Raw genomic sequence first — 24,589 nt, 5'->3', positions numbered from 1 at the left:
CCATTCTGTCAGGTGGGTGACAGAAAAGGGAACAAACTCCAAATTTTTGTAAGAAGTTAAAAGAAAAGAAATGCCATTCTGTTTTTCATGTAGCTAGTGTTTAGCCAGATCCTAGCTTATGTAAACTGTCCAGCTCTATTGCTGGTGTTTGACTGATTAATACCAGCTGAAGATATGACCCAGTGTTAAATGAACAGATGATTCATGCAGTTTTTATATTAAACATAAAAATGATGTTCTCTAACATAGTTTAATAGGTACTTATTGAGTGCCAAGTTTCCACTGGTGCCTTATAAGTATACTGACTAATAATAATTAACAGATCTTCTCGGAAAGCAGTAATTTTCATAATTTTTCTCCCCAAGATTTTTAACTGTTAGCATAAGTTAAGTTAACTGTTGTTGTAGATAGATCTAGAGTCTTTAGCCTTTTTTCTTTTTCCTCAGCATGGCAAAGAAATGATCAGAGGAGATGAGTTTCCATCACAGGGGAAGCAAAGACCCCTAGGGAATTTCCCGTGACTGACTGCAGCAGGGCCTTTCTCAGGTAAAGCAGCCCATGGCTGTTGCTAAGCAAGTTGAAAAATGTGTTGACATTTTAGTCTGCAGCTTTTTTTTTTTCTTTTTTTTTTTTTTTTGGCCGGGTTTTTGGTTTGTTCGGTTTGTTTTCTGCAATCACTGAAATCAATGTGATTTCCCTTCAAAGGTAACACGCCATCTCAGAGTGCATCGGGATTTAGAAACGCGGGAGGGTTTTCTCACAGCGTCGAAATCCCCAAACTAGCACTAATTTAAGTCAAAGCAGCCTGGCCAAGGGGATGCTATACAAATGCAGAGAATGGAAGCTTCAAATTGCTGTTTGCACTGCACTGAATATGAGGACGAAGCTGTCGGGAGCAGAGCAGGACCCTCTTATAAACCCTCGGCCTCAGGCTCCTTAGTCCTTCAGCTCCCGAGAGCACCATCCTCCGCTGCCGCCGCGGAAATCTCCCCCTCCTGACCTAGAGCAGTCCCCAACAGCGCGAGGACAGAAGTCACGGAGGTGCTCTTTCTTACGAGTAAAGGCAGTAAAAAAGTGGCCCAGCATCTGAACAACACTGCCTCACACCGTGAGAGCCCAGCCAAGCTCTGCTGATGCCGATACTTCACTTTCCCAGGACTAATGAACTTCTTTGCTCTTTCTGGAGGGAAAAAGCCCAAAACATTGTTTTCTTTTTTGCTTTTTTTCTAATGCTTGCTAGTGGGAAGTCCTGACAAGCCAGGCTTTCCTGTGAAACAATGCAAATGAATGCCTTAGCACCGTATAGTTATTGGTGCCTTTATCCTTTGTGGGCTGCAAATGCAGCAGAACTGTGCATATTTAGCGTCTGCGAGGTGCCTTAGATAATGATCTTTCTCTGATGCGGTATTATTGCTGTTTCTGGCAGACTCTAGAAGTGCAGGCTAATTGCACAGTGTCAGACGGTAGGTGTGTTATTGGCTAAAACTGTAAGAGGCACATCAGCAGAGCTTTTTACAATATAATAGGCACTGATTAGCTAGCCATGTAATATGGCAGGAGAAAGTTTCACCACTCACTCTTTGCTTTAAGTTCAGGAGAAAGCTGAATGCAAACCGGGAATAAAATGGAGACTTGTGCTTGTTAATACGGGAGCGACGGATTAAGCAACTGCAGCGCCTGAAGGGTCTGTCCCCCTCGCTTCCTTCATTACTGTCTGTGCCCATTCCTTAGAAAATGTAGTTTGTCATTCCGCTTTTTGCAGGCTGAGGATACATAGGAATGTTTCCAATCCCAACAAAATCACTGGCAGTTTAATCCATCGAATAAATTTAGGCCTTTATCCTGCAAGATGGAATAAATTAACATGTGTATAACACGGATGGATGTGGCCCCTGCTTCCTAAAAGCCCTATGGCAAAAATGAAACAACTGTGATTGCAGCGGTAACATTCAAATGACAAGAAAAAGTCTTAGATCTCATTTTAGCCATTCAAACTAAATCTAGAGCTTCCCCTCTCCAGAAGCCAAAAGACTGATACCCCAAAAATCCCGTGAAAGCATTTCACTACTAACACCGGGTTTTTGAGGGAGGTGCTTAGATACTAGATGGCAGTATAAAACCTTACTAAATGTATTTTAATAATGATATTACAAGTGAACATGCAAAACATTATCAATATGCTCACTGGGTTAGCAGAAGAATGAATTTCATTTCACTGCCATTCTGTATATTCCAGGTACTGAAGGTTTCTTTGTTCATTTAGAACAACTGTACAAATTTTGGATAATATTCACACATTAGTGAAACCATCAGACTCCACCTTCTCCCTAAGTTTAGTCATTTCTGTCAATGTAGCTAAGATAAAGAGAAATAGAATATTATTTTATATCAATATTTAACAAGGATCTTCATTAGAATCAGGAAAACTGTGTTACCGGTGAAACTAAACTTTTTAAGTAAAATGCTTTTGAAGTAATACCTTCTCAAGAGTGCTTTCTACTATAAACTTAAAGAGGTTAGTTCTGTTTTCTCATATTTTTCGCTGCATTGATAATCTGGGTGAAAAAGAGTGGTACAGAGAAGAAACTGTCCCAGTAAATCTGATATGGAAATATGGTATGATGATAATTAGTAATCTTATATGCTGTTTCTCATTTTGGCCAAAGCATTTTTATTTATCCAATTTGTGAAAAGCATCACAAATCAAAGAGTGGTTTGTAGAAACCTAAAACTGAGAAATGTACTGAACTCGACAGAATTTGGTTATTTTAGTCAGCTAATAGTACATAGCATCCTACTAAAGAGATTTACAGTCTGTTTTTTATTTTTCATTCTGGGGGGTGCTGGCACTCTCCACTCAATTTCATAAGTCTTACATGACAGTCTAGTTGGAGGCCTGTAGCAAGCGGTGTTCCCCAGGGGTCAGTACTGGGTCCAGTCTTGTCCAACTTCTTCATCAATGACCTGGATGAAGGCACAGAGTGCACCCTCAGCAAGTTTGCAAAACTGGGAGGAGTGGCTGATACCCCAGAGGGCTGTGCTGCCATTCAGAGAGACCTGGCCAGGCTGGAGAGGTGGGCGGAGAGGAACCTCATGAAGTTCAACAAAGGCAAGTGCAGGGTCCTGCACCTGGGGAGGAATAACCCCAGTCACCAGTACAGGTTGGGGGTTGACCTGCTGGAAAGCAGCTCTGCAGAGAAGGACCTGGGAGTGCTGGTGGACACCAAGTTAAGCATGAGGCAGCAATGTGCCCTTGTGGCCAAGAAGGCCAATGGTATCCTGGGGTGCATCAGGAAGAGTGTTGCCAGCAGGTCGAGGGAGGTGATCCTCCCCCTCTCCTCAGCCCTGGTGAGGCCACATCTGGAGTACTGTGTCCAGTTCTGGGCTCCCCAGTACAAGAGAGACATGGCACTACTGGAGAGAGTCCAGCAAAAGGCTACAAAGATGATTAGGGGACCGGAGCATCTCTCTTATGAGGAAAGGCTGAGAGAGCTGGGCCTGTTTAGCCTGGAGAAGAGAAGACTGAGAGGGAATCTTATTAATATATACAAATATCTAAAGGGAGGGTGTCAAGAGGATGGGGCCAGACTATTTTCAGTGGTGCCCAGCAACAGGACAAGAGGCAACAGGCACAAACTGAAACACAGGAAGTTCCATCTGAATATGAGGAAAAACTTCTTCACTGTGAGGGTGACAGAGCACTGGAACAAGTTGCCCAGGGAGGCTGTGGAGTCTCCTTCCTTGGTGATATTCAAAAGCCATCTGGACACAATCCTGGGCAACGTGCTCTAGGTGACCCTGCTTGAGCAGGGGGGTTGGACTAGATGATCTCCAGAGGTCCCTTCCAACCTCAACCATTCTGTGATTATGTGATTCTGTGACCCATAGTTCATAAATTAACTATGAAAACATTGTTTTGATTATCTGATCTGATCTCCTGCATAACATGGGCCAGGGCATTTCATTAAGTGTTTCTTGCACCTAGAATGATACCTTTATAGCAGCTATCACAGCAATGGTAAACTGCCAACACCTTTCTATCAATTTATGCTGTGTTACAGCGAACTCTCATTGCCCCAGCCCAAAGTGCTACATGCTGCCGTTTAGTCTCAATAGGTTGTGGCTGCACTTTCACTCTCCCGGACTGCTGGTTCTTTAGATTTATCAACTAAATCCACATAAAAGGGCAGAAATGCAAACTGCATGATGCTAAGTTCAGACGAATATAGAGTAAGCAGTAATAAGGAAGGGTATATTAAATAGGAAATATAAGAAATGCAAGAAGTGGATGAAGGGCTCTTGAGCATTTCGATGGGCAAGGTCCTCTAATCTTTGTGCATTGTGTACTGTGCATTTCAATGGGATGTCAAAGCCATCTGGATCCATAGCTCAAATGAACGTAAAACAGAGCCTACTTGAAAATCACATGAAAACAAGTAGTACTTATTATTACTATTAGTTTTCTCAATGGAACAAAACTCTTCAAATCATTTTCATCCCATAAGCAACAGCAATTTCATTCTGTCTTGACAGTGTGGTTTCAGGCATGTAATACAAGAAAATAAGTCAAGTGACAGGTCTCCCTCTCTTTCTCTCCTTGTCTTTCTTTTTTTTCTCCCCCCTGTTTATTGGAAAATGAGCTGTGGAATTTACTTTTTTTTTTTCCATTTTATTTCACAGTTTTTCATTCACCTACCAGTACTTGGAAATTTTTACTTTCATTTGAAGATTTGGCATTAATATTGTCAATATATCAATACATCTTCTTATTTGTTGATTCTTGGAAGGAATATACATTCATGCTCCATACTGCACTTAACATAAAATGTACAACAGGGAGCCAACACACTCCAGTAATGTAAAGGCTGCAGTCTCTACTTTCTTCTCCTAGGTCTGAGCTTCCTAAACCAGAATGAACAAAACTCATCTGCTGTGGAGGTTTGCCTGACATGGTAGACCACGTGGCCTTTTGCAGACAGACCTGCTGTTGCTCCACGGCAACAGGACAGATGGAAGAAAGTTCACATCTAAAAGCTGCTTAGCTCTGTTAGCATGTCAGGTCTGTAGTGTCTACTGCATCAACTGGGCAGCACCTTTAAACTGAGACCTGTGAACATCTGGTTGTCCCACAGCACACCTGGAGAGAGCACAGGTCTGTCTGCAAACAGCTGTACGGAGCTACTTGCAATTTATCATAGCAGACGGGGTCCATATGGACTTCACAGAGCCGTCACAAAATCTGGGAGCTGAGGTTCAGGGCTAGGACTGTCACTCAAGTGCAGCTATCACTCCAGCAGGAGGGTGCTTAGTGGCAGCAGCAACGGCTCCTGGCAAAATGTGGCAGTTGCCACTGACAGAAGCTGAGTTGAAGCTTTGAAGGCAGGATGTCTTAGAAACGGTGAAGCCACTCACACTCTGTCAGTGGAGCTGCAGGAAAGGCAGAGGAGACCATGAAATGGGAGCAAATATTCCCGAGTGCCAATGGTTATGCTGCTACTTCTGTCGTTGTTGGCCTGGGAAAGGGCTGCAGAGCCACGGGAGTGACTGAAGGGGAAAAGTGTCTCAAATGGGCACCAAAATAGCTTTCTGTGGCTTTGTTTGGGATCTCTACTTACCACATTAGACATGATTGTTTTGCTACCGTTTTTTACTTCTCCGTGTTTCCCAGATCCACTAGTTGTCTTTCATCAATCTAGGCTACAAACCCTGAGATGGGGAACGGTCTTTCCGTTATGCTGCCTAGAGTTCATCACATATTGGATCCCTTATTACAGCATCTAGATGTTATTGCCACACAAATAATAAATGACAATATTTATCTATTTGATTTATGAAACTTGCTGTGCTGGATAACTCCAAATTCTGTCTGTCTTCCCAGATAGGTGGCCACAGTAATATCTGAGCATCTCAAAAGCATCTATCAAATAACTGCATGAGGAGGAAACATATTCAAGTTTTCTACCCATGAGAAAGTCTCAAAAAGTATTAAGTGAATTTCCAGGTTCTTAGAGGACAGATGTAGATCTGAAAATATCTCTCTAAATCTGAATAAAGCATTTTTAGTATAAGACTTGATCAGGGAACCAGTATTCTCAAATGCAATAGCTCTCTATAATACCATTAATGTCAGGCTGTTGTACTGAGTTAAAGCAGATGATCTCAAAATATTTAGGATAGTTCTTGAGGAACATTTTCTGTCGTATTAGACATTACAGGTCAGATGCAAAACCCCCTAATGTAAACTGAAAGTGTTTATTCATATCAGTGAATTTGGACTCCAGCACAAGACATGTTGGCCTTCACTATGAAATTTCTTACAGATGCTCACCAAAAACTGGTATCACCTTCATTTCCCTTCACCTCTAAGTAAATCCAAAATGACCCAACTAATTTACACCAGATCAACGTCTATATCTTCACCAGTGCGCATACCTAAGTTTATCTTCTTATTTTACACCCAGTCTAGGCAGGTAGAAAGAAATAATTTAATTTACTTTTGCCAGTTACGTGCCATTAAACTTGCCATGTCAATGCATTCTCTTTTAGTTTGTTCAGGAAAAAAGGCAATTAACATAAAGCCCAAATGTTAAATGCACAACAAGGGCATATTTTTAATTGCATTTCATCACTTTTAGGAAAAAAAAAAAAGAAAAGAAACCAGCCATTTTCCTCCAGTTCCTTGTCTAATCAGATTTCAGATTTCTAACCCAAATTACAGTCTATTTGTATGCAATTTTGGCTTTCCTTTCTGAGCCAGCTGGGCCCGATACGATTGTCTGTGAGGCTACTCTAAATGCTGTACCTGTTTTTCAGCCTCCAGTGATGAATCGAAAAGGACTAAACACCCCATTTTCCAGCACTTCCTGCCAACAGCTTTACACGTTGTCTTCAGTTACAGTCGTAGAATTAAGCGAGATCCGAAGTCCTTCGCATGAAAGTCGGCTATTTGTAGAATAGGCAACACAACTTGTGCTTCAGACATCAGTGCTTTAAAAGTGAGAGCCCCGATTGCATGAATCTCTGTAAGCACAAGTTTAATCTAATACTCAAGGCACAACAAAATCCCAGGGCTATGAGCAGAAGCAAGACAAAGCCAGATGAGAAAGGGCAAGATTTTAACAATAAAGCTAATTAACCATCAGAATGACCTCTTAGGAAAAGTGCTGGCTTTTCCTCCCTTTGAAGACTTTAAAATCAAACATAGCTATCTTTCTGAAAGATCACCTTTACCTCAGTCAGAAGTCATTGATTAGGCTTAACGTAGGAATTTTGTGTTATGTAGAAGGTCAGAGGAGGCAATGGGCTTTTCGGGTCATAAAATGTAATTTCTGTATGGCAGTGCCAAAAGCTTGATTCAATACATTAAATCCAGATGTCTTAGAGCCACGGACATGATACAGAAGTGAAATCTAATCTCTGCATAAAATGATTTAACATTGCATTGGCTTTTAAATATAAGAAAGTGAAGCTATGTGATCAAGTGATTGGTGATGCTCCTAACTACCTCTAGCAGTGAGCAATCCTTGAGCCTTGGACTTGGCCACTCTCATCCATGTTGCCTGCTCTGTACATGCAGCATGGTTTCTGTGATGCTCATCTGTTAACTTTTGTTTTCCAGGGCAATTAGGTACTACAAAGCGAGGCTCACACAGCATTCAGTCATAAGCTGCTAATAGCTGCCGATTCTTCCTTCTGCGGAAACACAAACTAAAGAGGGGAGGATATTATCAGGCTCGTGCTGAGATTTAGAAGTCCTCTATGCGGGTGTGGGAAGAGAGAAATGGGAGGAAGAATAAGAGGGACGATGAAGAGCTAACACAATCCTTTCAAAATGAGAGCTATCCAAAGGAAGATGTTCCCTGGATCCATCAGTGTTGGGAAGGCAAACTACCCATCTGAACCTTTGTCCCTTCTTTTGTTGCTGCTGCAAAATTTTGCCTGACAGCAAATTCCTTATAATATTATTTGTTTTATTCTAGAACTCGCCTCTGGCTTATTGGAGATCTACTTTGTTGCAGATCCCTGCTTTATGCTTTTTTATAGAGTAGTTTTTTCAAAAGGCTTGACTCCCGCAGATGTCCATGGGACATTTAGCGTTTGACTGTAATGCAGGCAAAATTGGACCAACGCTGAGTAGAATCTCTCTCCCATATGCCATAATGAAAGCCTCCCTTGTGTTTACGTGCTTTTTAAAGCATGTTAAGTGATTATGATGGGGCAGACACTTCTAATGTATAAATCTCTAGAAAATGACAGAATATTTCAGAAACCTCCTGAGTGGGCAGGAATCTTGAACCAACCGTTATTTCATATTTAATCCCATTTTCTTTCTCCCTAGAACTAGGCAATCCTGATTAGGTTCTGCTTTTTAATAAAATAGCAAATGCAAATAACAAACGCATGTACAGTAGTGCGCCCCATATAAAATTTACATTAGAGCTTTTCTGAGAGAAGCTTTAATGCTGCATTTGAAGTCATTTTATTTTTATAGAGCGCCGCTCGTTAAAAGTTGTAAATCCGCCTCTGTGCTGCCGAGGACGTGTCTAGCTCTCAGTTAAATGGAAGTGTATAATCCTGCTCACTCATTTGCATTGCTTGAGCTGATGGTGGTCTCTCCGGGCTCAGTCCTGGAAGGTGCTACGTACACCCCGATTGCCTACCAGGAGACAGAACCACCACCAGCCCGTCCTGCTGGTATTTCACTCTGCTGAATTACAGGTGTCTCCTTCTCCTCCTGTTCCAATTGCACGTTGCTGTAGAAAGGAGTAGGGAAATGGAGACTGGGCAGACCTACATCCCCAGTCCTCCCACATCCATGCACTCACCAAGCAGCAGAGCCATATCCGTGGGGAAGATCCATGGAGAGGGCCAGGAGGCAGACTAGGACTTGGAGGAGCTCAGGCTCTTCCACAAGTTCTTCTCTCCCAAATACTGGCCCGGTGGGTGTGCCTGAAAGGAGCCTGAAGTCTAGTATTTCAAAAGATATTTTAGCAGCTAGCTCCCGCTGGGGGACTTTGGTGCCTGACTACTTCAAAACCCCCCAAACTGTGCCTGAAAATTGGTGGCAGCTAGAATCTCCCATTATTTGTCCCTGTGAATTTCTACTGGAAAAAAAAAAAAAGAGCAATAATTAAAGCAGAGCAAAATCACAAGGGAAAGGTGACTCATTCTTTATTTGTCAAGTCACTGGAGCTGCTGAAGGCCTCCTGCGGTCACATATTTCAGCATCCTAGAGGTTTTGCCTGTCTTGAACATTGTCAGGCTGGTGCTGCGACTTCGGGAAGGAGAACAAACTGCACCATTATCCAGACCCAGGGCCCTTAAAGGAATCTTCTTTGAACTCCTGAAAGGATCAGCATCGTTCCCTCTCTTGCATGTTGTCTGAAGCACAGACACGGTAATATGGCTTTTATCCTGAAATTTCTGGGTTAATGTCACAGATGCCAGAGGTCAGATTAGGCTCTTGTGTGAGTTTCACAAAACAAAACTCCTTTAAAACATGCCCATCTTGCTCAACGGACCCAAGCAACTTTGTTTTCCTCCTTCCAGTCTTCTTTTTTTTTAAATGTAAATTAATTCAAGGTTATCACATCCCTTCAGCATCTCCCACTTCACTGGAATTACTCTTAATTTACTTTGATGAAAGGTACAATGTTAGTCTTAGAAGCCCCGGGGCAGACCTGGGTAGGCTCCTGACACAGGCACCTCGCACTTTTGTTCCAGCCTCTTTTCTTCACAGCTTTGGATGCACGAATTTGTCTTTCAGCAAACGATAGCCCTGATATTTTCCAGCTTTATTGATCAGTTAAGCAGTCAATGACTTCACAGAGATTTCCTGATAGACTCCGAGCTACACTTAACCAGCTACTTAAATCAGCATTTATTGTCAGAGGGAGGAAAAGCAGTCTGAGTTAATTGCTCCATATGACCAAGCTCTCTTGAATATGCAAAGCATTTCAACAAGCAAAATAAATAATTAGCTAAAAGCTAAACAGAACTGGCCATTGAGTGACATAAAGAATGAAACTGGTCCCAGAATCTTTCTTTTTTTTGTCTCTCTTCAGTGTATATCACATGAAAAGTGGGAGGAAGGGTCTGCTTGACAGCCTGCCTTTCCTGTTGTTGAGCGCAGGCATGTGACTTCCTACTTGGCAGCCCTTGCAAAGCTGCTGGTTCCTTTCCAAAAACCAGAGTAGAAAGCTGTTTTGCATTCAATCTGATCGAGTGAAGCATCAGTTTTCCATGATATTTGGAGAAGGCAAAACCAAATAGGCTTTTTTGCGTTATATTGTATACATATATGTGTATGCAAATATATATATATGTATCAGTTTCAAAAAGACATAGAAAAAGGCAAAGTTTGTACATGAGAGTGGCACAAATGCTACTTGTATAACTAGACGATTCTGTATTTTCTGAGAAAATTAAAAACCTGTAGTTTTTCAGCCCACCACTGCTCTTCAGCGAGCTAAAAGATATAATAGGCTGTTCTCTCCCACTCCAGTAAGCGAAAGAATGTTTAAATTGATCCTTCTGCACCTCTCCCTCTATAACTAACACTCGCACAGCCATGAATATCAAACTCCAGATGTTTGAGATCTTGGCAGCCCTGCCCCGCTCCTGAACCTTTGCCATCAGCTGTAGCAAATGGCTGTTACTCAGAGCCGTTGTTGACCTAAACATTTTCTGACAGCAGTTTCACCCTGCTCCGATGACTGGCATTTCCCAGAAAGCTGATGTGTCTGATGGACTGTATCAGTTTTCGGTGCTTCGTGTTTCAGATTCAGTAGCTGGTAAAATGAGTTCAGTCCTCACTGTGCATATTTCAGCGAGTGCTGCCTCAGCTTTAGCATGCTCTGCATTTAATTTATTAGGAGAAGAGGTGCATTTCATATGCACAGATTGATTGTTATTTTACTAGGTGATGTGTTTCAATCAGTAGGTGATATATGTCATTTACTCTATTAGACTGTTTCAGTTGCTGATGATATATGGTTCAAAGAGAGATGTACTCGATTTAGAAACATTTTCTCATGCATTTGGAGGTGCTTTTCATTCAGTAACATGTCCAATTTTTCCTTCCGTTGTGTAGGTTTGTTAGGTTTAGGGGTTTTTTTAAAAAACAATGTGTGATTTATGGGTGTTTCTCCTCATCTAGGCTGTATTTAACATGTATTTAACCTTCACTCTGTCTTGCTTATTTATATGTAGCAGAAATCCTAATGCGCATAAGCTGTTATCAAATGTAAACTTCTCCGTACAATGCAGAATTAGTAAATGCACAGAGACATGGACTAAGCACTACAGAGTGCTTGTAACGGTGGGATGCTGGTCTCCAGTGGGACCTCCAGACACTGCTCAAATACCACTGAACTCATAATCACCTTCACATGCTCCTTACTTTTCTCATTACGATATCGGCCTTTTATATATTGCTTTTGCAAGTATAAATATAAAGGCATTTGTGCTATGGATCTGAGTAACTTCTTCATACAAGCTTACAAAGAGCTCAAAATCTTGACATGTGTGTTTCGGAAATGTCTTGATTTCCATGTGTGCTGGAGCTAGATTTTCTGAATCTTCAAGATAACAACAGTTCTATTAATTGCAAATAAAAGCTGCTGGAAGGGACAGAAGAGTTTTCTCTCCTTGTAAAAAAAATGGGCTGTGTCCCTCAAAATATATCTGTATGTATTTGTGTACCAGACAATGGATAAATGTCAGCGATGAAGACAGATGAAGCACCAGATTAAGCTGCTGCTTCACATGACATGTTGCAGCTAGAAGTTCAGATGAGATTCCGGAAATATCAGCCCTGTCCTTTGAATTTCTGAAGTGGATGCTATGAGATAAAGACATATTACTTAAATCAAGAGGTTTATCAACCTAGCTACACTCCAGCACTTTAACTTTAGAAAACACTTTGCAGACAATATTTACTCCTTAGAACAACTTCCTTAAAAACCAAGGATGTAAGTATTCCACACAGTCATTAAAGGCTGCATGACATTCTCAATAGCAGTAGAGATTTAGTCCAGAAATAAGAGCAAACTTTTGTCTCACCTTTGTGTGCTTCATGTCTGCAATCCGCTCCTTCAAATAACAGCTGCAATTCAGAATATTCTCTAATGTTTTCGCTATGAATGATTTTGCTCGCGTATTCAAGGCACTTAGCTACGTTTCTCCTCTGAACTGCTCCCTGGAGAAGGCTTTCTCACCCGTGTAAGTATAAAGTGAGCCAAAGTATACAGATCTGCTAACTTAGGTACCTACACTCTAAATATTCTCTGAGGGACTGTTGCTACAGAATATAGCATTAAGACATATAGTGATAACTATAAAAAGTACAAAAGGGTTGCCATAGGCAGGCAGCTACGTATCATTTTTCTCTCACTGAGCACCTTTACAGCATTAAAAGTATTTTAAGTGCTCAAAGTATGCACAAAGTAAATCCACTTTAAACAAAGCCAGGCAAAATGTAAACTGCAAAATCTTTGGCTTGTTTTTTTCTTTTCTTATTTTCCCCACACCAGAAAATAACCATTTAAGAGGCTGCAAAATGTCAAAACAATAAAAGCAATTTTATAAAATGGTTTTTTTAACAGTTTGAAAAATGTTCTGCTTGGAGGATGATGAGTATATATGTGTGTATATATATATATGTATATGTATATATATACACATATGGTGGGGGGGGGGGTTCTTTTTCACACTGTTTTTCTGACTTGCAAGATGCTTGGTTCATTGAATTTGTTACATGTGTCTGTGTTTCTGATCCAGTGAGTGGCTGAACTTACGTCTTGAGAACCTGTGGGAGTGAAGAAACTCTTATGCCTCGCTTTTGCAATGCCATCTCTGGAGGTAGATCCAGACTACGGATACCATGGGACCCACCTAAACCTTACTGAAATCAATAGAAAGACTGACCACGGTGATAATGATACATACTACTAGCCACCGTCTTGGGAAATTCTTAAGCAACAGATTTACGCTGCAATGGGATTTGAGCAACTGCCTAAGCGCTTTGCGGCACTGAGGTTACATCCTGGAGTCGGGGCTTATAAGTCTGCATTTGTCACACATGGGGGGGGGGGGGGTGCATGCATATGCCCAAATGAGCGATACCTGCTGAGCTACTATTTCTCTTTACTACCCAGACAAGAGATCTGCAGATCCATCAGTCAGCTAGGATACAGAGAATCGCAGGAACTGGTTTCTCCAGCTGTGTCCTCCCCTGTTTCTCAGGGAGAGGGTGGTGCTACCTTGGCCAGGCTGTCACTGGCTATTTCTCCAGTGCAAGGAGATCCTGACGCCAACCTTCACTATATCATGCATACGTTATGTTGAGCATGCACATATAATTTTTCAAGCAATATAGGTCCGTGCTCTGCATAAGGCCCACTAGATGAGAGCAGGGTCTGTAGTAGATTTCAATCAAACGGTGTAACCAAGTATAGGAATCGAATTATTCCTAAACCTAGCTTGCTAATTTTAAAGCTTGCTTGTGTTTGCTCCATACCCCAGAGTTTTGTGGAGATATGAACTGATCTGCTCCCTTGCTTTCCAAGTGTGCCAGGATGGAAAACTTCCCCCTCCGTAAGAAGAGGGTGAAGGAATTCATTTGTGCTCAAAAGTTCTTACCATGAGGAAGGACTTTAAAAAAAAAAAGAAAGAAAGGCAAACCCATGTCCTTTGGGAAAGAGGGAGTGCCGGTAAATCTCCTATGAGAAGTGTCTGCAGTGTCCGTGGGTCCGAGGGAGACCGACGCCTGTCAGTCTCAAGGAAGGCTAAAATGAAAAGCTTGAGACTCTGGATCCAAAGCAAAGATTGCTTTGGAAGATCTCTTTGTGCAATTTTATGTTGCTTCGGAACTGCGAAGCCCTAGACAGGGCTAAAAACGTTATGTCGCTCCGGAGACTGTTTTGAGGTAGCATTACTTCCGAGTTTGTTTTGTGCTGCCGCTGTGTGCTGTATTAGCAGTGGGGTGTTTTGTGGCTCCTCTGTGCTAAATTACTGCAGCACAAAAGTTTTGTATCTCACTTCTCTGCACGTCCTCCCTATCTTTCAAAAATGCTACTTCAGTAACCTGCTGAAAACAATTTGCTGGAGAGGCCTGTGTATATTCCTCAATCATTTTGCACTAAACAGCTTTCACTTTATGGTTCAAAATAAGCAAATCTTTACTTGCAGGAACATAATTGTTTCCAGTGGCTGTGGCCCTACATTAATCCTGAATTATTTTCTGAAATATTAGCTGTGCAAGAAACTACACTTAAATAAAACAACATTTGCCTGGAAATTATGTGAAACTGTAAGAGGATAAGAGTTTATTTTAGAGATGGATGGGAATGATAGGCAGACCCAAATATTTATCTACGCATGTCCAGATGGTACAATTTAGTGATCTGATCTTAGATATGTATGAGAGAAACTTGTGATTTCTAATCTTGGGTCTGACACAACTTCCCTCTGTGGCCTAAGGCAAACCACTTAACTTCTCCATGCCTCAGTTCACCATTTGCCTCTAACTTTGAGTCTATAACAGCAGCTGTTTTCACTTTCTTTGGTAATTAGGCAAGCAGTCTCTTGCTTGAGGCCTAGCATTAAAAGCTACCCCCCTGCTTAAATAATGGAGGAGACTTTTGACATTGGTCACAGTCTTTTTTTTTTCCTGATTTCTAATACTTTTTAGAGGTTTCTCTTGACATACCTTGCAAATAATAACCCTCCCAAGATATTTAGGTTCCCACAGGTGAAATATCTGAGTAGCACACAACCGCCAGCGCGTTGTACCTTCCGCTCCTGCAGCTCCCCACGAAGTGAGGAAGCATGGGTGAGGATTTGAGGCTCACCGTTATGATCTTGCCTATCTACAAAGACTTGGTTGTATCTACACGACTAAATGCAACAGGCCAGGGACCTGGCCTGGTCCAGGATGGCCGGATGAACCATCCTCTGCTGCTGAGGTCAAGCAGCATGGCATGCCTCGTGCTTATGCAGATAAACCTCCAGAACGGAGTAGTTATATCCAAATTGCCCATGGGGATCAGTCCCTATCATACACTGTCCTTTGGGCTGTATCTGAGCATCATCTGGGAGAGTGTTGATTGGTGCTGGCCAAAACCACATGAGGGTAGAAAGCTGTCGGTTAAAGAACATGATTACTGCAGGCTATTCTTAAGCCACAGACCTGTTTTATCAGCCAGGATGGACATGGACATGGACATGTCCCAGGGCAGTATCCTGACTGCTGGGTGAAGAATAAATTTTGAAATAAAGCTTTTTCAATATTATAGCACATCCTCTGCTGATAACTGAGATACTTATAGTTCTGTTGGAAGTAATAATACCTATAAGACTACTCTTTAGCAGTGAATCTCAAAACAATTTACATAGGAGATAAAGTATCTTTATCTCCATTTTACAAATGGGGCAACCGTGACTAAGAGAGAAGAAATAACTTATACAAAGTTGTCCAGTAGATCTGTAAGAGGGTCAGGAGCCAAACTCTAGGTTCCTGAGACCTGCTGGGTGTTTTGTGCTGCAGGAAACAGTGCTTTCCAAAACCAAACCATAGCTGGATTTTATTTAGACACTTATACCATACTCCTTGTGTAGTAAACTCTGAAAATTTTTTTCAGGATTAACCCTGATTAAAACAATTGTAGATTGTCCCAGGATGATTAGGAACTGGACTCAGTTATTCAAGAATATTTTCCCAGCCCTAAGTTTCCTCAGATGTTCTCACTGCCCCTCTAATTGGGGAGTGTATTTCTTGTTTTTGACATACGAGAGTGATGCTAAGGTCTCAGCAGTGCCTTGTTCTTTGGCATTACCTATCTAATAAATTTTCGGATAGTATGTTTTTTGTGGCTACATCAACTTACAACCTTGTCATCGACTAGTGTATCCAACAAAATCTCTCTCCTCCCTGGCCATTTCCAGCTGAGCAGTGCATTTATAGAAGAATTCTTGTTATTGGTCCCAAGGTGCATGCACTTGCCCTCTGTACTATTGAATTTCATCCAATACCTATTACTCCAGGTTTCAGACTCATCCAGTTGCACCTAGCAGATGTTTGGAACATCTCTGTATCATCAGCAAACTTTATTAATGTATACTCTCGCTTTCTGTGCCAGCATTGTTAGCGAAAGTATTAAGCAGGATTGCTCCCAGGGCTCTACCATCAGCCTTCCTCCAAGCTGGTAACTTCCAGTCTCAGCAGTACCTGTTGCAGTCCCACCGGCTAACTGGACTGTGAGCAACCGCAGAGTTGTCTGTCATCTTCCCAGTTTAATCATCTTCATGCACCTTTTTTGAGGAAATCAATTATTTTATCAATGAAAATCAATCAAATTACTCCAGCAGGATCTATCTTTGGCAACCCAAATTGTATTTTACTCTGTATCCATTTATCTGAATGTTTTTAATCATTCTTTTCCTTTGAGTTTCATTTCAAAGCCTTGATACTGTTCAGATAGGACTAACACGTCTGCGGTCAATTGGATCACTTTCCCCTCTGCTTACTGAAAATAAGCCCTACAGCTTCATCTACCTATGCCTTAAGAGATTTAGTGCTACTGGCTCTGCAACTTCTTGTTCTTTTGTACTTCAGGCACACCAGGTCACCCTGACTTCTCTTAAACTCTCCGAGTTTTTCTTTTTTAGTTTCTATTTAGTCCGTATTATTCATCCTGCCTTTGCTACTGTGTTCAGCATTACTGTTCTTATTGACCGCCTCAGTACTGGTAAATAAAGCAGGACCTCGGCAAGAGCTCAAAGTCTGACAAATAATTATCCATAACATTTTACTACAGGGATACTCCTTGGCCCATTTTTGACCCAAGCCAGCTAGCACTAACAGACAACACCTATGCTCAGGTCAGGGACTGATACCAGAAGGCAATATGGATGACACCACCCAGCTTTGGGAGGTGCAAAGAGTTTAATCATATGACTACTAGCACGTTTGCCACCTGCATTCAATGTTTTGGATCCATTTTATTCATTAGCATAGCTGCATCCATTGAAACCAAGGCACAGTAGATTATTTCGTTCTTTCCACCACTAATTGCTAACTTTCAGTGAAAAAAATTTGAAGGCAGAAGCACCTGTCAGAGGAACTCAGTAAGTTCTGTGCAGTGTCCTCAAGAACAGGGTGAATCAGAAGAATAGATGGTGAAATTCTTTATGCCTTTGTGGATCACATTGTTTTCCAGGCTTCTGGCTCATAAGTACTTCCCTTCTTGAGGTTTTTTTTTTTATTATTATTCTCTCCCTGTTGTGATTTTATCTATTTTCTTTTCCCTTTTGGACAATAGTTATTTAACTTCTCCCCACCCTTTCTCCTCCCCCTTCTGTTGGCTCTGTTGCCGTTTTACAGCTTTGCTTTGCTGATTTTTGTTTGCATGAATTCTCACTCTAATAACCTCTTCTTGCAAGGGTGACAGGGAAGGTGTCATGGAGGGTGGAAAATTCCTTCTCCTTTGTTGTTGTCTTCCTCGCGACTCTGACAGGCGGGGAGAGGAACACAAAAGTGGGTGGGATGGCAGTGGGTGGGACGGGAGCTGGCACAATCCCCTCCTCCTAACATCGCTGCCAGGTTTTCTAGAAATGACATGTTCTTCCACCCTTTTGTTCAGTCTTTTCAAGGGGAGAGGGTGGGACCGAGCGGGAGCAGCACGGAAGGGTGCTGGAGAAAGAAAATCGGTGTAGGCTTGAGATGAAGATCTGGGTTGGCAAAGGCTTCACCTCGCGTGGATTTCTTTTTGCATGCTCCAGACTAGATGTGGTTTGGATATAGGTGCCGTTTAACTCAGACCGACTTGTTCTAGGGGAGTGGCGTGAGAGGAGGGTTCATACGGCTTTTCTGGTTTATGGTCTGTTTAACCTCAGATACATAACAGTAATGCATCTAGCCTGCAGGGTCAGGGGGGAGACTCCAAGATAGGACCAAGAAGAATGAAAATAAGACTAATGTTTTGTCTTCTGTGGCTATAAGAAGATTCTGAGCTATTACAACATCAAATAACACAGCCAAGCCCTGTCACTGTTTTCTTTCTCTATGTTATGCCAAAGAGCAGCTAGGGACCACTGGCCTAATCAACTGCTTTATAGCTCTTTTGTTTCACCTCCACGCTGAAAAAAGAGAGCAGAGGCTTCATTTACTCCATTTTGCCCTCCATCCACCTTCGCCTACATCACTTGCTTTAATCTTCCGGCTCCCCAGATTTCCTAGCCCCCTGTTAAAACTTTTTTCACCTCGCCCTCATGGTGCTGCTCTTGGATTTTTTTGCTATTGTTTTTCCATCACATTTTTTTCCTCGGAAGATGCCAAAAAATATTCTGGCTCAGGAGAAATGCCCACTTGCCAAACTGGCTACTGTGCCTTGTTTTCCGTGGGTCTGAGGCTAACCGCTTCTCCCAGTAAAAAGGTCTGCTTCCAAAATTGCATTAGAACCCACTGTTCCTAATGAGAATAAATTTATCTTGCCCCTAGGATAAAAAATGGCCAATGTGAGGTTAAGGATGCTTAAGATGGAGACTTTATGCTGGTTTATAACACAGAAGGAGGTTGTTGGGTTTTTTTCCTAATTGTATTACCATCTCAGATCTGTTCCCACTGCTCAGCTTTTAGGGCAAATGCCATTTGCCTTACATTCCTCTCTTCTTTTGTTTTTTTGTTTTATAACAGGTAATTATTCCAGATTCCAGTCTATTACAGTCTAGAGCAAATATTGTTTTAGCGGTGGTCACGGAGTCTGTCAGGGCTGGTTCTGGTTGAGTTCCTGAGAAACACTCTGTCTCGGTTGTCACTCCTCCCTGGCACGTCAGTGGCTCCTCACAGTCCTGTTTTCTAATTTATTTTCAGGTGCTCTCTCTGCAGGTTCTTCCTTCATAACTCGGACTTGGCTCGTTTCCTGACACCGTCCCTCAGGGGCTGGAGAGGGGGTGCTGGTGGCTGTAGGAGTTCGCGGGAAGGAGGAAGAATCGCCGTCCCGAAGCTGCGGCGCACCGCTCTGCACGCCGACCGCACCTCGTGGGCATCGAAGCCCATTGCAGCGATGGGTTCGGAGCGCCCTTCCATCAGTTTTTGCGTGCATCTGAAAGAGCTGCTCGACCTTCTGCTGCAGGTGGAAAGGAGCCAGGAAAAACTATGCTTTTGGTGAAACAGCCTTTCACTGCAGGTTTTAAAGGCCCTGGCCTGAGTTTATGAGAGCAAATTATGGCACTCTTTCGGATTCCGAACACTTAATTAGCAACATTTTAACTTTGATTTTTGCCAGATATTTTAATAACTGTATTTGAGATTGGTCATTCCTTTTAAAATCCATAATTCCCTAATGTTTCTGAAGTCCCGTCCATCGCGCTGCAGACCGTTACAAAACATAACAATTCCTAGGACGCGGTGTCTGATCGGTGCAGTTCCAGTTCCGCCTGTGACCTGAGTCGGTGTCAGATTCTTCAATAATGCAACCTCAGGTTAGTGGCAACAGTAATTCAGTATTTAAGAGCAGTCTGCCGATATGCATAAAAACAGCACGGTCTGATCTATCAACACTTCCCCCCCCCCCTTCGTCTTGACTGAATGCGTTCGCACTTTCTCTAGCTCCATTTTCACCCATGTTAGGAGTTGCTGAATCCGGTAGCGCAACGGAGGGAAGGCTGCCGCAGCTCCATGCCCCCAGTTCCCACCAGTAGTGAGGCTGAGCGCGTATTCCCAACAGGCACGCATGCACGCACGCTATACCAGTATACGTGCACACACGGCCGGCCACGCAGATCAACACAGAGAGAAAACAGCATTCACACAGATGCAAACAGCACCAAGGGTGTCATCCTGTTCCCCTCTCTGGCTGATCGTAATGGAAGCCCATTAGTGAAAAATACATATGCAAATATATATTTTTTATATATGTATATATGTATACATATGGATTCCTCCAGTAACTGTCCATAGACACCCAATCCCTGTAGCTGGCTCCTGGATCTCCTGGTCTCCCAGTTGGCTTATGCACAGACACACACATGCAAACATCTCTCAGTCACCCCCCTGGTTCCTCCAAGGAGCCAGCTTGGACCTCCTGCTCCCACCAGTAGCCAACTCACGGATGCTCCAGTCTCTCCAGTATTCAGCCCAGACTTATGCTGCATCGATGCCTGACTCCCAGGTCACTTATGCTTCTCACCAGCTATTCTGGCCTGATATTTGCTAGCAATTACACACTGACACACGTACCCACACAATATGCCACCACCCAGACACACAGGCCCCCCACCTGTGGTCTGACTCTGGCTGCTGGCACTGCAACCTCCATGCACACACACACACACACACAAAATAGAGCCCTTCACCCAGGAAAATAGCTAGAATTTAAGTTTAATAAGAAGACAGGACTGCGCTGGGCATGGGCAGACAAGCACCCTGAGCAGCACCCTGTATGCATGCAACCAGTCCCTTTTATCCTCTTATCCTTCTATCTTCCCACATTCATTCCTCCCCTAAAACACCTTGACTCCGCTTTCCCCACTTTTGGGTTCTCCCCTAAACATCCCATAGTAAGTCTTGCCAATCCCAAGATGCTCTTCCCAGCATCCCAAAATAAGTCCCGTATGGGCTATTGGGGTTCCCCCACCTGCCTTGTGCCTCTGGGCTCCTCTGTGTGCACGGAAATGAGTCTTTAAATGCATAACCTAGTGATCCGTGGCTCAACAGATCATCGTCTTTTCCATTTCTCTATAATCAGGAATCATGTCAGGTTGCCATATTTTGGAACCTGTGATCCAGTACCTCTAAAGACTACTTCATCAGGTGTAGAAAATTCTCATTTAAATGAGTAATATGCAGTTGGTACATTTTGCAATTCTCACACCATCTTACACTGATAGCCTTAAAGATTTTCTGCAATGTCAGCTTTTGCTGGGGTCTCTGCAAGTTTATACCATGCTATTTCTGAGTCTGGATATTTGTGTCTTACATTTACTTTATTACATTTTTAGATTTCTTCAGTTGGTACACTCTCTGAGTCAAATCTAGGATGAACATGTTTTTAAACCCAATGATGCTTTTTTATTCCTTCCAGTTAAAGATAAACTTCAGCTCAAGATCACATAATCTTTTACTTGGAATTAGTTCCATGCTATGAGTTCTCGGTTATACTTGTCTTTCCTCTATGCATTTACATCTTCATTCATTTTTTTCCAACAGTGATCTGTGTTTAGTTTATAATTTATAAGCATTTCACTATTTTTTAATGAAAAAATATGATTCTTTCTTTCGGCATTTTTCAGACTGTGCAGAATTCCTCCTTGTTGCTTTGCTGTCTGCTCTGTCACCTGGAAAAGGCCTGGCACGTGCAAGAACTTGTCTATTTTCCTGACTGTATAAGCCGGCCCGCTGAAGGGCACTGCCTGTCCCTGCAAACCTTGTCACTCTCCGGTCTCCTGATCAGCGAGTCATGAGACGTTCTTTTTTTTGTTTCTGCTACTCCTGCCTGAAAACTCTTGCAAAATGGTTGTATTTATTCCGAAATGCTGGATGTTGTCTGGGTCTGTACATGCTCCCACTTCTCAAGTACCTTTTTTCTTTGACATTTTCTCGCTGTTTATTCTACAGCGTCTCTTCCAGATTCCTCACTTTGCTATGACCTCCTGCTTTCCAGCTTCCTCTCCTGCTGGTCAGTCTGTCGAGAGTAGCTGCAGCTTGATTCCCTTTTAACATTTTCATTCTGCCTTGAGTATTTCTGCAGCTTGACACATCCTGATAGCATTTTCCCTAAGTCTAAATCTACATCTTCCAGCAGCCCTTTTTTTGCAGCTTTGGAACTTTGATGCCAATCACTATCTGATCTCTTTTAATGGAGCCTGACAAAGTCCTGTAGTTACACATCTGACTCATTAGTTTAAGATCAGTCGAAAAAACTTCAAAAGGACTCTTCTTCTTTTTTCAGTTTCCAGTGAAATCCCTCTCCTTCCAAAGTTTCACTTTTCTTGGGAAAGCAGTATTCCTCAAATTTATGAAGTGAGTATCGTAACTTACCCTCTGGTTCTGGCTTAATTGCGTATTACTGAAGCCAACAATATGTTCAGGTCCCACAGTATCTTGCTTTTTCTTTTCTCACACTCTCAGTCGATATTGCTTTGAGCACTTACTCCTTCCATCCTTGGTACCCTGCAGTGCCTGCATTCCTTGAGCAGGACCTATAGCAGAAAGGTTTATTACAATTATGTTATTAAAAAAAAAAAACAGGCTTCCATACAGATTTTTCCTCCTACCCCTTTTCTCTGACTCAAAAGAGCTCCTCAGGTTCAGCTTTTAAAAAGTCAGTGCTGTATCCCATATTTTGCTATCAAAAGGTAGGGAAAGGTACTGTGAGTGACAGGTCAATACTGTGGATTTTGTTCAGTAGGAAGTGAGCACGAAAGTATCTTTGAGAGCAAAGTCTTAGCAACGGACACTGTTAAAAAAAAGGACCATTGCAAGCTCTTTCAAAACTCATTTGAAAATAATCAAATATGTATGACATTTTGGGAAAGCAGACCCCTCTCTATGCCCACTTTCCAAAGCTGGGACAGATAAAACTACAATATTTGAGCATACTCTGGTCTGCAGAACTCTGTCTTTATAGGGTAATTTCTCTGAAGCCAGTGCTGCAAAGCAGGCAGCTGGAATGCCGAGCACCAAGCAAAAAATATAATAAAGTTTAATCTCCCAAATTGTGATTTAGAAACAGTCATTTTAAAAAAAAAGAAAGAAAGAAAGAAAGAAACTGCAATTCTCATACGGTCTCTTGATTCCAACTGTTGTGCAGTTAAAAATACATTAAATGACTCATGGTAAAACTGTGAGAGGTGGCGATACACAATTTAAGGTCAGAATTGGGTCCTGTGCTTTGCTTAAATATAAAGCCAGTTAAACATGGGAAATACTGATTCTTTAAATACCTGTGATAGATCATTTCCACGTATGAATATTTGTTTAGTTAATGCTTCCCATTTTATATAAAGTCTCATTCTGTGAAGGTAATGCTTGGTGAAGTAACCACATACAAATTGCAGCACACCCAGCTCCAGCCCTGTTACACCGTGAACTGTGCTGGGGATCAGTCAGGACTCTGGAAAATTGTGACATTAATTTAGGCCTGCGGACCTTCTTGTGACAAAATTGATAATTCTTAAAGGTACCCAGCTTACATCTGAAGTCTCTTTAAGGATCTAAAAAATGCCGCAAGAAATTGCTTTCCATGCTATTCCCATGCTTTCACTTTCTAATTCCAAAGAAGATTCTGTTGTGAAATGAAAATACAAAGAAATAGCACAGGTAAGCAATTTTTGGAAAGGTTCAGGTTTGTTTAGTAGTTTTCATGCTTTTTCTTTTTACAGTGCTATCTAAGCAGAAGAGTATCTCTTTGAAATACAAAGCATCATTTTGATTATATTAAGAGAGGTATAAAAGGTATTTAAAGTGTCATTTTAAATACACAGTATGATGCTAACATTCTTTTATTGATTAAAAAAATCTGTGCTTGTCATTTAAAGTTAAAGGCAGGTTTTTAAAACAATTTCACTTCCCTAAAAAAATGAATATGGACTAAATTGCTTAATTAATATTGAGACACCTTTCTGGAAAAAAAAGCACATTTAAAATTAAATTTGTGTGTGATTACTTCAAACATGTCCTTATTAGTAGCTACCTAGATGCTTGTGGTCCTTCATGCATTCATGTTGAGTTCCCAATTATTCACAGTTTGTTAATTGGTGTGATATGGGATGAATATTGATGGTACAGTTTGAAGATGCTTGCTCCTTTGGTATGGAAATCATATTTGCTGTCCATGCTACACAGCAAAAAGCAAAGTTCTCAACAGATTTGGCTTTGAATTTTAGCAAACACCCTCTCTTTTATTCTTCCCATGTGCTGTGTGTTGCCTCATTACACAGATACCCTTGCAGCAGGCACGACAGGAAACAAAGCAAAACAAAACAAAATAAAATAAAACACAGTGGAAAAATCTATCTCAGAGACAACACCTTAGTGTTATGGTCCAAACTAACATTTAAAGTAGGGAGGCAACAGGAAAATATATCTTGGAGTGGAGGTCAGTGAAAGAGGTGAACAGGATGGAGGATCTCAACGAGAGACAATATATCTAAAGGAGAACAAGACTCAGCATGACTCAGCCTCATATCAGATCTCCAGGAAAGGGTTTTCTCCTAACCAGAGATAAAGTGGAGTTTTCAGGGGAATAAGAATATACCCTACTGTGCACGCTAGCCAGATAACTACCAGGTTACAACGTTGTGTCCCATCTCTTCTTCACCTCATCCAAAGGGTGCGATGTGCCATATAAGCCAAACTATACAAGCTTGTGAAGTTCCTAATGGATTTTATTGGTTTTGGAAACTGCTGAAATTATCTTTGAAATGTAAATAAATGCAGCAGCTGTGTAAGCATTCACAAAGCTGGGGTAGAAAAAGCATTGACGTTTACCTTAATTTGAGAAGTTTTTCACCTTTGGTCAGGCAGTATAAGATAAAATATTGTTTCTGAAATTGTGACATTTTCAAATTTCAGACAACACAGTTTTGC

Source organism: Apteryx mantelli, chromosome 1 (genome assembly GCF_036417845.1).
Source record: "Apteryx mantelli isolate bAptMan1 chromosome 1, bAptMan1.hap1, whole genome shotgun sequence".
Lineage (NCBI taxonomy): Eukaryota > Metazoa > Chordata > Aves > Apterygiformes > Apterygidae > Apteryx > Apteryx mantelli.
Note: the sequence above shows the minus strand (reverse complement) of the source record.